Source organism: Sceloporus occidentalis, unplaced genomic scaffold (assembly GCF_023333645.1).
Source record: "Sceloporus occidentalis isolate IW3139 unplaced genomic scaffold, rSceOcc1.0.p SCAF_65, whole genome shotgun sequence".
NCBI classification, from domain to species: Eukaryota; Metazoa; Chordata; class Lepidosauria; order Squamata; family Phrynosomatidae; genus Sceloporus; species Sceloporus occidentalis.
In genome coordinates this window covers 2663220-2680119 of record NW_028317045.1, presented here as the reverse complement: position 1 = coordinate 2680119, position 16900 = coordinate 2663220, and the positions used below count along the sequence as shown (strand labels likewise).

General features: G+C 42.8%; 1 pseudogene; it reads left to right on the top strand.

Annotated features, from left to right (window-relative positions):
- The first annotated feature begins 6437 nt into the window (after window positions 1-6437).
- Window positions 6438-6556, top strand: LOC149286964 (5S ribosomal RNA; annotated as a pseudogene).
- The last annotated feature ends 10344 nt before the right edge of the window (window positions 6557-16900 follow it).

Below are 16900 nucleotides of genomic sequence, written 5' to 3'. Positions count from 1 at the left end.
TACGGGAGAGAAAGGCCGAACGATTATCATCTCCTTCTCACGCATGGTCCACCACCAGAACACAACCCAAAACCACACCCAAAGAAACCACAGAGGAACTTATGCAGTTAGGACTCATCCAAGGTCCTTTGTCAGGTGCCGAGAAGGAACGACGTCAGTCTCTTGAGCTCTGTCTCTATTGTGGTACCAAGGGCCACTACGCCAACGAGTGCCGAAACAGGAGACGACCATCCAGGGGTAAGCTACCCTCATTGTCGATTCCTGCCACCCATGGTGTTTCTCCACACTCACCCCATCATTTGTCCCTCTCCATTACATTGCAGTGGAAGGGGAATTCCGTCGCTCTCGCAGCAATGATTGACTCTGGTGCCAGCAGTAACATACTCGACACAGGCGTAATCCAGCAGCACGGCATACCCGTCCAGAAGAAGACGAGACCTCTACTGCTGCAGTTAGTGGACGGACGCCCTCTACAGTCCCATCACCACAGAGACATTACCCTTACATATGCACGTCAACCCTGATCACAGGGAGAACATATCGTTCAACGTGATACCCTCTCCTGTGTTTCCGGTTATCCTGGGACTTCCCTGGTTACGGACTCAAAACCCTCACATTGATTGGAAATCTAGTTCTGTGTCGTTCCTTATCAATAAAAACCCTTGTTCACACAAGCTGCCTCTTTCCATCAATGTAGTACACGACTACAGCTCCCTTCCGATCCCCACAATTCCGAGCCATTACAGCCGATTTGCTGATGTGTTCAAGAAAAAAGCAGCCAACCGATTACCACCACACAGGGAATACGACTGTCCGATCGACTTGTTTCCAGGAGCCCCTATCTCGTTCGGCCGCTTGTATCCTATGTCTGAACATCAAGGCCTACATCGACGAGAACCTAGCCAAAGGCTTCATCCGACGTCCTCCTCCCCTGCTGGAGCAGGGATTTTCTTCATTCCCAAGAAGGACGGGGGGTTACGTCCTTGTGTTGACTACAGGGAACTGAACAACGCAACGGTAAAAAATCGATATCCTCTACCGTTGATCCCAGAACTCATGGAACGTGTTGGCACTGCCTCCTTCTTCACCAAAATAGACCTGAGAGGCGCATACAATCTGGTGAGGATACAGGAGGAACATGAATGGAAGACAGCATTCAGATCCCGGTACGGACATTTCGAGTACCTAGTAATGCCTTACGGGCTGTGCAACGCCCCAGCCACGTTCCAGCATTTCATGAATGATGTGTTCCGAGACATGTTGGATCGGTTCGTTGTGGTTTATCTGGACGACATACTGATCTACTCACCGTCGCTGTTGGAACACAGAGAACATGTTTCCAGGGTACTGGAACGTCTATACGAACTATACGCTAAACCCGAGAAGTGCGTGTTTGAAACACAGACAGTAGAGTTTTTGGGCTTCATATTGACCCCTACACGAGTGGAGATGGATCCAAAAAAGGTCAATGCCATCCTTCAGTGGCCTTCCCCAACAGACAGAAAGGGTGTTCAAAGGTTTGTCGGATTTGAGAACTTTTATCGGAAGTTCATCCGAAACTTCTCTAAAGTCATACAGCCCATCACCACTCTAACTTCCGTCAAACGAAAATTCTACTGGTCCGAAGACGCACAGAGAGCCTTTCTTTTTCTGAAGGAGCGATTCACGTCAGCCCCCATATTGATCCATCCGATGCACCAAAAGCCATATACGTTAGAGGTTGATGCCTCTGACACAGTGGTCGGTGCTGTTCTCTCGCAAAGGGCCGATATCGACAACCAACTCCACCCGGTAGCCTTCTTCTCGCGAACGATGACTCCCGCAGAACAGAATTATGGGGTCGGAGAAAAAGAAATGTTAGCCATGAAATTAGCACTAGAAGAGTGGAGACATCTGCTGGAGGGGACGCTACACCCCATTACTGTTTTTACCGACCACAAAAATATGGAGTATTACAGGACCGCCAAACGATTACAACCTAGGCTCGCAAGGTGGTCCTTATTCTTCGCCAGGTTCCGACTCCACATTACCTACAGACCAGGCACAAAGAACATCAAAGCGGACTCGCTGTCCCGCATGTGCGACGTATCATCGTCTCATCAACAAGACGAGGAGACCGTGCTACGGCCCGGGCATTTCTTGGCTGGTACCCACTCCTTCTGGGACTTGTTCCACCCCCAAGCATCTGACCCTGTTCCTCCAGAGAACCTCCAACTACACAAGAAAGACGGGTACTACTTCCGTGGAGATCTACTCTACGTACCTCCTACAGCACGTCTCCAGGTTCTACAACACTGCCACGACACGCCAGCAGCAGGACATGGAGGAATGACCCAGACCATAGACCTGATAAAAAGATCATTTTGGTGGCCCACACTACGCAACGACGTCCTTCGATTCATTCGTTCCTGTACTGTTTGTGCCAGAGCCAAAGGTACTCGGAACAAGCCGGCTGGTCTTCTGTGCCCACTCCCGGTACCCGCGACGCCCTGGACAGACCTGTCAATAGACCTCATCACAGACCTACCAGTATCACATCATCACACCACTCTTATGGTGGTGGTTGACAGGTTCACGAAAATGGCCCACTTTATTCCAGCCAAACGCTTACCTTCGGCTGATGAAACAGCCTCTCTTTTTATTCACAACATATTTCGTTTACATGGATTACCAGAGACTATTGTGTCAGATAGGGGGACTCAATTTACGTCACGAGTGTGGAAGGCCTTCTGTGACACACTCCACATCCACCGCTTGCCTATTGACCACATTGACCTCTCTGCTCCTGACCCGGATTGCCTGACCATTCTCTGCCTGGTTCCCGGTACCGACCTTGGCTTGCCTATTGACCACGTTGACCTCTCTGCTCCTGACCCGGATTGCCTGACCACTCTCTGCCTGATACCCGGTACCGACCTTGGCTTGCCTATTGACCACGTTGACCTCTATGCTCCTGACCCAGATTGCCTGTTTATTCTCTGCCTGATTACTGGACTATACCTATTGTTGCACTGTGCTAGCAACACTGCTCCTGCCTAGGAGGCATCCATACCTGATTGGGTCTGATAAGAGACTGATTCATTGTATTCTGCATCCTGGTTTCCTCACCTGTGCAAACGTAACACTATTAATGTCTATGAAATGGCTTTAATATATTTTTTTACGTTAAATGCTAATCATATATTCATGCTATTGTTTTACGATTGTGATGCATATATTTCTCATTGCCTTCCATCACAAACTAATATTATTAGAAAAAACTGTTTTTAAGTATGTATGTATATGTGTGTATAGAATTTTAATGGAACTACTATTTCATTTTTGAATACCTTCCCTTATAGGGCTAAAAAGTAAACAGAAAACACTTAAAAAAAGGGCAGCTGCCCTGGGTTCAGTCATTCCTGGGGGCACAAAGCAGCTTCCCTATGAGCCCACAACTACTAGGGTTTAGGCCCTGTAATTAGGCCTTTGAAGCTGGTGCCAGCATAAGTAAAATACCAGCAATGGAAAGCCAGTATTTATTTATTTTTGGTGACAGGAGTAGGAAGCAGATTTCCTCAAAAGGGCTTCCTCTTCCGCTGCCAGCACCAATTGAGAGACAGGTGAGGGGCTATCTAGCCATTTATCACCTACCTAATTCTCCTGAGTATCTCTGTTTTAACACACTTCCTGCTTCTTCTGGTCTAGCCCATCCCGTTTTGCATCTGCTGGGGATGTGTGATAGCTGGGTATGATGGATCTGAGAATCTGCATCAGAGCAGGAGTCGCACTGGAGTGTTGAGACAGCCGTCCGCGCATGATCAAAATAGTCAGAGCTTTGTGGGTGACATGACTTTCATGTGTTTATTGGATCTATACCTGAACTACACGAGGAAGGAAAAGAGAAATGTGGCAGAGTGAAGCAAGGGATAAAAGCACTCTGGGGGTGATGATAGAGGCTTGCCACAAAGCACCTGAACAACTATGGTCGACCCTGATTGCGACTTACTTGTGTGTTTTGGGTTATTTGGTGGACCCTCACCATTCGTTTACTATACTATACTATACTATACTTCGTTGGCACTATATTGTGCTTCTCCCCTTCATGTGGCATGAGGGCGTCTCACTTTGAGTGACACTAGGGTCAGAAGGAGGGAAGATCACACTGACTGACAGTCTCCTCCTAATCTGCAGTGTCAGTGTGGGAAGTACTTTTTTTTTTTTTTTTGATGTTGGAGTGGAGGGCGTGATTGTATGCTAAGGAGAGAGTGGGGGCCCAAGCAAATGCTTGCCGATGTTTCAGAAATCTTGGTGCCCACTACAGGATTAAAGCCTGAGCTCCCATGCCCCACCCATGTAATCGCCCCACAACCATTCCATTGTCCTGCATATTGCTCTGCCTTTGTACCCCTGACCCTGTCTTATGATCCTCCCATAAGCACACCTTATAAAAGCAAGAGTGAGTCTATGGTTAGTGGTGTCTGGGTGCATTATATCCTTAACTATCCTTAACTTATCCATAACTACCACGAATACATAGTAACACACATACATTCTAATAGGCAAACTGTCAGGGGCTCATCTGCGGGTCAGGTGAGAGTCCATGTGCAGGGGCAGGATTGGCCTTTGGACTGTTGCTGTTCCCAGTTGCAGACGGCTGTCTGCCTTAGTCTGTCTCTTTGACACCATCTGTAGACACTAGCATTGGGGCACCAAGGGGTCTGCAGAGCAGGCAGGCATGTGCAGACTGGAGGCAGGGTCTGTAGCGAGTGCAGACTGCAGGCGGGGTCTGTAGTACCAGGGGATGATTCAGAAGAAAAGTCCATTCCAAGGGTCAAATGCAAAATAACAAGAAGAAATATCAAAAGTCTCCGGGATGCAAGTAGGGACAGAAACAAATGCACTAACCAGGAGCTTGGAGCATGCCCAGTGAGATATAGGGATATGATCACCTAGCAAGCCCCAGGTGTGACATAGGCTGGCCTGAAGCCAATGAGCCACAGGTGTGGAATAAGCAGGCCTAAAGCCAATGTAAATAGGGAGCCAGAGACCAGCAACCCTAAACCTGCTGGTCTAGCGGTTAGGTTTATTACCTACCAAAGGCAGGGTTGCTGGTTTAATCTCCAGCGGAGCCTGAGACAAACTCACTCTAACACCATACACTTACCGAAAAAGACGGTGTACTTATAACTCTAGCACATATATGCACACAATATAAGCTATTGAGTGTTTGTCAGTGCTTGAGTGGGCCTGAGCATAGCTTAGAGAGGTCAATGTTGTTAATTTTGTGTCAGTATTAAAAAAGCATGGTGGGTATAACTGAAAGAGGTTTGGATATGATAAAGATGAAGGGGTATTGCATGCTCACAAGGCCTGGTCCTCTTCTCCATTTGTATCAGTATGTATTAATTTCGGTGAGCCACTAGTGACTGCATACTAGATTTGTACCTTTGTATTCGGACGAACACAAAGGGTGTGTTTTCGTTGTTCAGCCCGAATACCGAACATATGAACATGGCGGCGGCAAACGAAGACATACAACACGAATAATCTTTGTGTTCGTCTTAGTTTACTAATCTCCCTGGTCCCTACCCCATCTAGCCTACCTTATCTACGCACCAATTGGTTGATGTTAGAGGAGGCCCCTGCCAGCGACCAATAAAGTTGTTCATATGGCCCTTTAACTCCAGACGGCGAACCTATGGATTCGCCGTCAGGAGTTAAAGACCTTTAACTCTTGGAGCGGGGAGACCAGTGGTCTCTTCCGACCAAGTTGTGGCACCAGGATTTTAAAATTCTGTATGAGCGACTCTATTAGTCGCCAGCAGGGTGCTCGTCTGCCATCAACCAATGAAGTGCCAGAGGAGGCCCCTGCCGGCAACCAATAGAGTTGCTCGAACTGACATTTAAAATCCTGGCGCCTACTGCGTTAACCCCATATTAACCCCTTTTACAAAAAACGGCAAAAAACAAACACGAAGAATGTACACGAATATTAGCCAGAACCGAACACAGGAACGGGTGAATATTCGTGGAATACGAAGATTTTTTCCCCCATGAAGACCAACACGAAGAGTTGGCCGGCGCCCAAGTCTACTGCATACTCACCTGATCTGCTACATGACCAGAAAAAAGTAGAATGCACTGCTAGTATATCCCTCATCAGCACTATAGAATCTGCTGGAGATTTATAATTTTTTTATGTATTTAGTATGTGTAAAAGTGTACGCCTGGGTGGAGCAACAGGGGGCCCACTCAGCTTGCCTAACAGTGGGTCCCACAATCTGTGTTGCGACTCTGCTTCAATGGCACTGTATTTTTCAACCAGACTTTAAAAGTAAAGGTCACAGCAATATCAGGAGCAGTGGGGAAATGAGAGGGTTAGGCATTAATAGCATGAGACTTCATACAGACAAACCCTGAAAAATTGTGTCCTGTTATGATGGTAAACTAAAACAAAATACGGCCATACCACCATGAATTTGCCTGATCTTGTCTGATCTCGGAAGCTAAGCAGGGTTGGGCCTGGTTAGTACCTGGATGGGACACCACCTGGAAATACCAGGTGTTGTAGGCTTGTGCTATACTATCCTCTTTGAACCTCCGGAGACCCTGTACGTGTGAGACGTCACACGCAAGAACTCAGAAGGAACCATTGTGCTATAGAAAGAAGATAGACGTCAACAGATTGCCCGAATACTATTATATCCTCTTTTTTTCGGGACTTTGATGCCTGTCTTGTAAGCATATCTACCTTGTAATTATACGTTGTTATTAAATCGTTTTATGCCCTCTTGACTGAGCTTTACCCTCCATTTGAGATCCGTATATAGCACTGTGCTTCTTAAAAGTGTGAGTTAGAAATTGTACCATCCATTCTTATAGGTTGCGCTATGTGTTATTTGTTTCTTTTGTTTTCCATATACATGAGCCATATCATCCGGGAAAGAAGAACTCTGGTACTTTTATATAAGTATAAATTTTTTGCAACTTTGTATCACAGGGTGCAAAAACATGTTTTTTTTATTTATTCCTATTCATACTCACTTATATTGTTCACAGCTCACCTACTCTAACCTTTATTTGTTATTTTCCTTATTTTGGGTGTGTTTAAGGGAGACCACCTTGAGTATTTGGTTTGTAGCTTTCTCCTCCCCTTTACAAGCGCTGTATTTCACACACACACACACACACACACACACAAGTATTATTTTAGCCCAATAACAAAAGTATAATTCCGTAGCACATTACTTTTGGAAATTATGAATGCCCCCCCAGTTTGACTGTGGTATCTTGTGTGCCCCCCCTATATATTGTTTCTAGAGTCGCCACTGCTTATAATGTTTGCTAGTATGAGTATAATCCTGTAAATTCTGTCTTGACTTTGCAAGTTTTTTTGCATTCTGGGTATGTGGTGTTTGCTAGTCCGTGAGATAGAATAGTGTGGAGGGGAAAGGTTGAGAAATTCCCCTGGGCAAGAAGAGGCCCTGAAGACAACCCTTGAGCTGGACTTGTGTGCACTGTCTTTCCAGAGCATGGCTTAGCTGGGTCTGGCACGGAGCTATAGTTAGTGAGGCCTGGGTATGTTACCGTACGTTTGCCTGGGTGTGCTAGTGTGCATCTGCCTGGGTATGTCGGTGTGTCTCTCCCTGGGTATACGTGTTAGTGCCGGTCTGCGTGTGTGTATACATGGGGTGTATGTGCCTGCGGGTACGTTAGTTAATGTGTGGGGGTATCTCAGTGTGTTGACATGTCTTTTCTGGTATGTTTGTGTGTGAGTATGTTAGTATATGTAAGTGTTTTAGGGTGAGAACATGTCTTTATGTGGGCATGTTAATGTAAGTTAGTGTGTGCCCAGGTATGTTAGTATGTGATAATGTGTCCGTGTATGTTAGTGTCTTTATGTTAGCGTGTGTGGGTATTTTAGTGTGTTAACATTTGTCTTTGGCTATGTTGTATGGGTACAGGGGGCGAGTCATCTGTTAAACGTGTGACTTGCACCAGCCATGGCTAAAGGTGCTGCCAGTGCTCCCCCTCTGCAATGCAAGGTAGTACCTTCTTTACTACAAGACTTGAGTTACCCCCTGAAATCCTCTAGGCAGCCGCCTTATATTCTTCAGACAGTGCTGGAATGACCAATTAGGTAACTGCTAAATGCCAAATGTGGCTCCAATACAAGCAAGCAGATCTCTTCCAGTATATTCCTGTATTGCTTGATTTCAGATGGTGGGATGTTTCAGGAAAGCTACAAGAGGGCGAAGAGGTGAATAAAAGATTAGAAAAAGGGTCAGGGTTATGGCCAGGGGGGGTCGGTCAAGATAAAGGAATGTATTTATCCAAAAAACAAAGACCCCAAAATATATATTTGATACATATAAATTGCCCCAGGCCCCCTGACTTCACCAAGCAACATATCCCAAACTGTCAGCTTTGCCGCCAAACACCTTGTGAGTGCCAACAAGCAGCCTACCTGTGCCCCTGCCCTCACTACTTACCTGCAGGAGTGGTTTGTCTCTCCTTTTCCGTGCTGTGCAGACTGATCCAGCATGCAGGAAGTAGATGTGATGTCACGTCCTGCTCTCTGGATCAGTCAGACATAAAGTGCAGGAAGAGATGATTGAATGATCTCTACGCTCTTTGTGCCACTAGTAGCTTTAAAGGGGTGGGACAAGTGGTGGGCCCGATCGCAGATGCGACCCTTACAACCATGAATACAGCCATGGATGCATCATTATACTGGTTTGAAACATATAGCTGAACTTACATATTGTTGGTTAAACTTGTATTATGTAAATTGAAAAGAAGATTCCTAAGCCCCTTCAACAATCGCTCATCTTATCGCACTTAACAGGGCCGGACTGGACAGTGGTCACCAGGCATTTGATTCCTGTTAATATTTTTTACACAGGGCTTCCTTCAAAAATAGTTAAAACTAATTTAGTCTTCCTTTTAATAATTTAATCAATGAAATGCGTAACATGAAGAAATATATTTAGGAAAGCTGAATAAATAATCCATGTGAATATTTTATGAGTTACTGGGGCTTTCTCATTTACACTAACTCATTTTCTCAAGTAGCTACATGAATGATCTAATTCGCACAACACAGAAATGTGTTAAGGATAACATTTAGACATAAAGGTGTCCTTCAGGTAGTCACTGAAAGCATAATAAACTTTTGTGTAATCATCATGCCTCATGAGCGTTTGGATGAGGAAAATTATTTTCAAAGTATATATATATTTATTTATTTATTTTAATGGACTTTTCCATTTTTCCAAATGGATGTTTATCAAAAACGATTTGCCATATTGACTTGATGAACTTTTTCTTGTGAGAGTAGCCTCTGTTATGTTTGTGAATAGGAATTGTTCAGCTCTACGTTACAAAAATGTAAATTTGTAAAATATCATAACTAAGTAGCGTACCTAGCGGGGGGTGGGGGTGACGGCGGTCCCCCGGGTGCCGCTTATCAGCGGGGTGCCACAATGCCGGCACCCCTCAAGAGACGGACAATAATGTACGCCGCTAGAGGAGCAGGCTCGGTTGGGGAGATCAAGGATCTCCCTCTTACTGGCTTAAAGCGAATCAAGGGAGTGGGAGGTCCCGATCCTGCTCCCATGCGATGCGTGCGACAACTAATGCTGTGCGTCGGGATTTACTGTCATATCCCGGCGTACAACACTGAAGCCACGCCCACTGCCTTCTACGCCCACTGCACCGGAAGGACACAGAAGAAGAGGAGCCAAGAGGAAGAACGAAGAGGAGAAAGAAAAGGAGCTGTAGCGGGAAAAATGACAGTGACAGAGGAAAGGTAGGAAAACATTCAGTGAGAGTGAATGTTTGTGAATGAGTGTGTGATAGCATGAATATGTAAGTGTGTGGGGGGGGGATAGCATGGCATAGGGAGACTGTAATCTCACTTCTACCATGCCCAGCATGTACTGGCTGCCTGGGCATGATGGGAGTGTGATTGCTGTTAGCAATCATATATATATATATATATATATATATATATATAATATTATTATTGGGGTTTTTTGTCCAATTTTGGTGTGTTACTTACTTTTAATAAAAGAAAAATTGGACAGAAAATTTCAATAACAATATGAATATATATATATATATATATATATATATATATATATATGATTGTTAACAGCAATCACACTCCTATGCTAGCAGTCACACTCCTATGCTAGTACATGGGCATGATAGGAGTGTGATTGCTGTTATATTATTTAATTTTTATTTATTTTTAAAGGTGTAGGGGTTATTTTTCTGTTCGTTACACATTCCCTAAAAGAATAACCCTGTAAAAGGGTCAATTTCTTACAAAGTGAATGCTGAATGTTCGGTTTCGGTCCAGATTTTTATTCTGGCGCATCCCTACTATATACTAAGCCAGACACTGAAGTGGTAGGCCTACACCGCATCAATGTTTGGCTTAGTATATAGTGATAGGTGTTATGCTGTACCACCGTCAATGTGTGCCTCAGTATATAATGACAACAGTTATGCTGTACCACCGTCAATGTGTGCCTTATGTATGTAGTGATAGGTGTTATGCTGTACCACCGTCAATGTCCTCAGTATTAGGGCTGCAACAACTAATCGATAAAATTAACGAATTTCATTAACAATTAGTTGAATCGAATGAGTGCTTCATCTTATAAGCCGACCTCAAATAGTGGTTGGATAATAAGACTAAGATCCAGATCTTCGATCTTCCTTTCCGGCAGCCGGTAGCCGCTACTGTCAGCACTTCCACTGGGGCTTCTATGATGGAGCACCGGTGTCACATGACGCTCCAGCAAAAGTGCCGGCCAGCAGCAGAGGTTTGTCTACGCGCACCGCGCAGACGGTTACCAGCTGCCTCTACTAGTCACCAAGGAGTATGGAGCACAGGGGTAAGTCTGGGGGGGTGGAGTGGCATATCAGGGGGTATAAGGCATATTGGGGAGGGGCAGAGTGGCATATCTGGGGATATAAGGCATACAGGTGGTATAAGGCATATCTGGGAGGCAGTGTGACAAGCCTGGGCTCAGATGTGCATAACTGGGGGGGGGCAGGTTGGGAAATAAAAACAAGAAATGCATTTTTCTCAAAGTTTTGTTATTCTACTGGTTGTTTTTAACATCCAGTTATTTTTAAAAATGTATTAGTTGCAGCGCTACTCAGTATATAAGTGTCACCTTTCGCCGGCGGGTCTGCCGTCTCACGTTCCGCTCCCTCGGGTGGGGGCGTCCTCGAGGGTGTCCGCCGTCGGGTCCTCCAGCCATGCTCGCCGCCGTGGATCGCCCTCTTCGCCGTCCTCGGCTGTCCTGGCGTCTGTCTCTCCTGCCGGGGGGTCCTGGAAGGGTTCTGCTGCCGTCCTCGATGCACTGGAGGTGCGCACACGTGCACACTGTCATGGCGGCCAGGAATCCCATACCCAGCAACTGCGTACGTCACGCTAGGGGGCGGGTCCTCCCGCTTTTTATCTGATTGGCTGATTATTCCCTGCAGCTGTTTGGCACCAAATTTAAACCCCCTGCTCATTCTAATCTGAGCCCTTGTGTGGTACAAACGTTACCGCTGTCTCAGTGTGTTATATTCTGATTTACTGGTTTCCTGACTCCTGCTTTGTTCCTGACTACTCTCTGATCGCTGCCTGGATGGACTTTGGATTGCTTTTTGGACTTTTGCCTGTTTGCTGCCTGCCTCGACCTTGGACTGTGACCTGTTTATGCTATTGGAACTTTCCTGCTGTTGTCCCACTATTCCTCCTGCTACTACCCGTCCTGATATCCCACCATTCTGCAAACGGGACCCGTCTCTCGTCGAATCGTTACAATAAGGAAAACAGTTATACTGTACCCCCGTCAATGTGTGCTTCAGTTTAGAATAACAGTTATGCTGTGCCCCCCCGTCAATGTCTGCCTCAGTATGTAAGGATAGGAGTTATGCTGTACCACCGTCAATGTGTGCCTCAGTTTATAATGATAACAGTTATGCTGTACCACCGTCAATGTCTGTGCCAGTATATTATGATAGAAACTATGCAGTTTTAAAGTGTGGGGGGGGATGCCACATACAGGATCCAGGTGCCAAATACTCTAGGTACTCCCCTGTCATAACTTAAACCTAGTCTTTATATGTTTCAAATGTCATTGCTTCAGGGTATCTGCCAGGGTATCTCATTTCTACATGTCAGCAGGTTATTTGGATACTGTAATCATGTTCATTATTGTGGGCAAGGCATCTTACAAATGCATGTGAGCATGAATGTGTCTGTATAAGTATATGTGAGCATGAGTGTCTCTGTATAGGTGCATGTGAGCATTTGTATGTGTAAGCTTGAATGTGTTTGTGTGTGTGGGAGCAGGTATGTGTAAGTGGTGTGAGATGAAGTGTGTGTGAGCATGTATGTGTATGTGTTGTGTTTGTGTGTGTGTACCCTATTATGGTGTGAGAGGGAGTGTGTGTTTTTGTGAGTATGGGTAAGCGTATGTGTAAGCATGTGTATTACATATTAAAGTGTGCTTACATATGTGGGCCAGAGTGTATGTTGGAGGAGGAGCAAGGGGCATAGAAGGCACAGACCAGCTGTTTGGGTGCAATGACAAGTTGGGGGCAAAGATGGCACAGACAGGGATAATGATAGGACTGATAAGCTGCTTGGGACAAAGTTGGCACTGACTGTGAAACATGTTTGGTGAAGTTGGGGGGCCCTGGGTGTTTCTTGTTACACCCCTAATTCTTCCTCTTAATGGTTTATAATCTGCTCAGTCATTATCTATATCTGCATCATGCTTTGGCTGACATGGGTTCAGTATGGTTTCAGCTGAGAAGAAATGTTTCTAGAGATGTTTCTATAAGATGTTTAAGATTCTTTTGAATGGGAAAAATTTCATGTGGCATGCATTGAGAGAAGTGTCAGAAGTAAGAGCCTAACAATAAAGCTAATTAAGGTAGTGTAATGCCCATTTTGTTTTATGAGCTTTGAAGAGGCCTCCAAATCCCAGAAGCTCTTTAAAGTATTATTGCAATTGAACATAACTCTGGGTAACTGAATATATACTTTTATACCTTGTTGCAAAGTAATTGAATGGCCATAATAATAAAAAAATGTAAAGACAGTGACCAGAATATGTATAAATTCTTCTTAAAATAATGAACAAACACAATCTGTTTTAATTAATAACACACAAAAAAGCTAATTGGAGGAATTGTTAATTTGCATAACGCAGGAAAGGGGTAGAACATAATCTGAAAGGGTTTACATATTCACCAATCCACAGTTAGACAAACTGTTTAGAAATGGAGACATTTAGTACAGTGGCTCTCCCTAGAAATGGAGGTCCAGCCAAGATAACTCCAACTGCGCAACGAAAAATGCTCAGTGAGGTAAAAAAAAAAAAAAAAAAAGCCAATGGCAGGGCACCACAGAGGAAGCCACTGCTCTTCAAAAAAAAACACTGCTGCGAGCTTTGACATTCCACATAGCTACTGCGAAAATGTTTTTGGAGTGATAAAATTAAGGTTGAACTGTTTGGGAAGAATGTGCAGCACTCCCTATGACGTAAAATGGGCGCGCATCAAAAGATCATCCCTACGGTGAAGTACAGTGGAGGGAACAGCATACCATAATCGAGGGTACAATGAATTCCCAAGTTTATTACAGTATTATACAGGATGATCTCAATTATTTCAGAGGAAAAGGGTTAGAACATAACCTAAACCCTAGAGGGTTGTAGGCTAAGATGTAATGCAAGGAATTTTTACTTTACTGAGGTGGTTTTACTTTACTGAGAGGGTGGTAGATAATTGGAACAGGCTCCCAGCATAAGCGATGTAGGCTAAAACAGTGAGGGTATGTAAACAAGCATCAGGAATCTAAATGTGACCAAGGACTGATTAAGGCCTTCGTCTTTACATCAGTTAAAATGGGCTCACTTGATGGGTCAAATGGCTCTTATCTGTTGTCAAATTGTATGTTTCTATATTTTAGTAGCTTCCATAAGTTAAAAAAACATTTAAATCAATATGCCTGTTTTCTTCTGTATGTGTAACAATGCTGCCCAATAGTCCATTGTATGCAATCAGCCTATATGATTTTTGTGTTGCTTTAATAGGTAGGATGACTAGGATCTTCTTCTTCTTCTTGTGGTTAGTTCATGTCTTCTTGTCTCAAATAAAACTCCTGAGAGCTTGTTGACTACCCTACATACTCTGTCACAGACCTCAGCATACAGTGGCCTAGCTGTTGGGTGATTAGGCTCCCTGGTTCCCTGCTGCTTCATGATGCAGTTTGGAGATCACACATCTCTATTGTAACTTTGAAGGTAAGAGTCAGGATTTTGAAATCCTGAAGCACATAGGTAGCCATAAAAAAAAAAACGGCATATGAGGTGTTTCCAAAAACAGGCCAAATACCTAAATACACTTTGAGGTTTTTTTCACCATTTGCACTAGTTATATTTAGTTTTTATAGGTTTTACTTTTTTCCTAATTTTTCCCCAAATTTTTTGATATTTTTCATAATAAATGATGGTTTATATATATATAATTATTTTAAATGAAAGCCATACTTGTGCAGAAAAAACAATATATAATGTGTGTGGGTGCACTAAATGAGTTAGCACAAAAGCACAAAAACAGCTCTGGTCATTTAGTGTAAAAATGGTTTAAAAAACAAAACAAAAACCCAGTTCTGAAGGGGTTATACCTTCAATCCTGAAGGGGTTATACAATCATTTACCACCTGATATGTTTACAAACACACGCCCACATACCACACCCGTTTGCACCATGAGAACAAATAAATAAATCAGAGAATGCTTAAAAAAAATCCAACAACAACACTGCAGGTGAAATACATTTGTTTTATTTCCTGCTAAAGTTTGTACATATACATGTCATATACACTTTGTTTCTTAAATCCTTTTGAATTTGGATGATTTTACGTCACATAAAAAAAAATTATGCCATAATTTCCATGTTTCTTTTTGTAAAGCAACAATATCCCAACCTATAAAAACAAAGAAACTGAATATTTAAAGAACATTTACACAACAGAGAAATGTACTATATCACAGCTTATATAGATGGGAAGGGGAGTCATTGCCTAAAATTACATTAATTGGAATGAAAAAGAGCAGAAGTGATGAATGTACATATGTATTTAAATTAAAAAATGCTATTGTAAACGTCAAAGTACTCAGTATAACTTCTAATTTTACTTTTATTTGCTTAACAATGCCCTGATAGCCTCTTTGTACCTATGTCATGTCCAACTTTTTTCCTATTTAACTAGGATATTATTATCGTCTTTGTTAGTCTTCATGCCTAGTAAGGTTAGTCAAGGCATTCAGCAAACACATGTCAGAGGTGAGGTATTAGAAGTGGAATAAGAAGGTTTTTTCAAATTTTTATTTTATTATATATCATCTTTCCAATCCAATCTTGTTAGAACCCCAATTGCTCCATGTTAAAAGAACATTCAGTCACACTACTGAATAGTACCTCTCCTATGTAACCATCAAAAAATAATTTATATATACGCAGCACTGATGTGAAGAGCACTGAAAATGCTTGGCTATATATATATACACACTATGTCACAGTCTTTAAGATGTAGTGTTTCTTATGACATTTAACATAGCACAAACGCTTAAACGATGTTATGCAAAGTCAGCCTTGCATTAACCCAGTAGTTGATGAAAAATGTGTTTACTCTAAACATCATTTTTGATGTTCACCTAATTACACATGTGGATATTAATTGACATGAGCTTTAGTACTGTTTGTTTCTAATTTCACCGCTGGGATTGTAAGCATATTCTGCCAGAAAAGGAGTACACCAAAGCTTTTATTAGTATGACACAGCAATCTCGTGAAACCGGTGTGTGACCTGCTACATTTCTCACTTTTGCATTTACAGATATTATAGAGTGAAGTTTATTTAGCTCCAAGCACCCACAGGAACCATATGAGATGTTTAGCCAGGCAGAGTTTGCCTGAACGGATTTAACAGCTAGGGCTTTGATGGGATACTCATGAATTACCAGGCTGTCTTTATACTAGCACAATTTCAAAACAAAAAATGGCTTTATCCACAAAATATCACAGAAAATAATATATTGGTATATTTATGGCAAAAGTGAGAGCTTCCGCAGCAAAATTATAGAGAAGAATTGTACCTGATGATGTATTATCCATCCTGTTCAGTACCTCAGAGTTCACAGACATCAACATGCATCGATTCATTAAAAGGTAGGCTTCAAAAACAAGAGTTGGAGCAGTAACTCCACATCTAGTATAGGATTGAAGTGTCAAAGGGACATGCTACACCAGAGATATTTTGCCTTAACTCTTCTATAAACTGCTAATCAGTGCTGAAGGCACACTACAGTTAACAAATGGTCTATACTATACTGTCCAGCCTGCAAATAATTCTTATATTGACCACAATACAATAAGGCCAATTTAAACCTATAGCTAGATCACTCACAACAAACGTAATAATTACATAACATTTTATTTCATGGCAAAATCTAGCGATAGCTTGGTGTATTTATTATCATTCATTTGTAAGTAGAGGGTCTGACAAAAAACTTAATTGCCATTCCCTGTGCACAAAGCAAATTACAAGTATCATATCTAGAACTGTCCAACTGTACATAAAAAAGACACACTCTCAACCATATTGTACCTATTTTAGTGAAACTTTAAAACTACCTTTACGTACCTTTTTCATATTTATAAAAAAATTAAATAAAAAAGGGCTATATAATGTTTATTGTTTAGCACTGCATGAACGTAAGCATTACAGCCTACCTTAATTTCATACACAAGGTGTATGAAAGTGTTACACAAATAGTACCATTTAAAGAAATTGTAATAACACTAAACCAAAGGAAAATGATTTGGCCTCCAA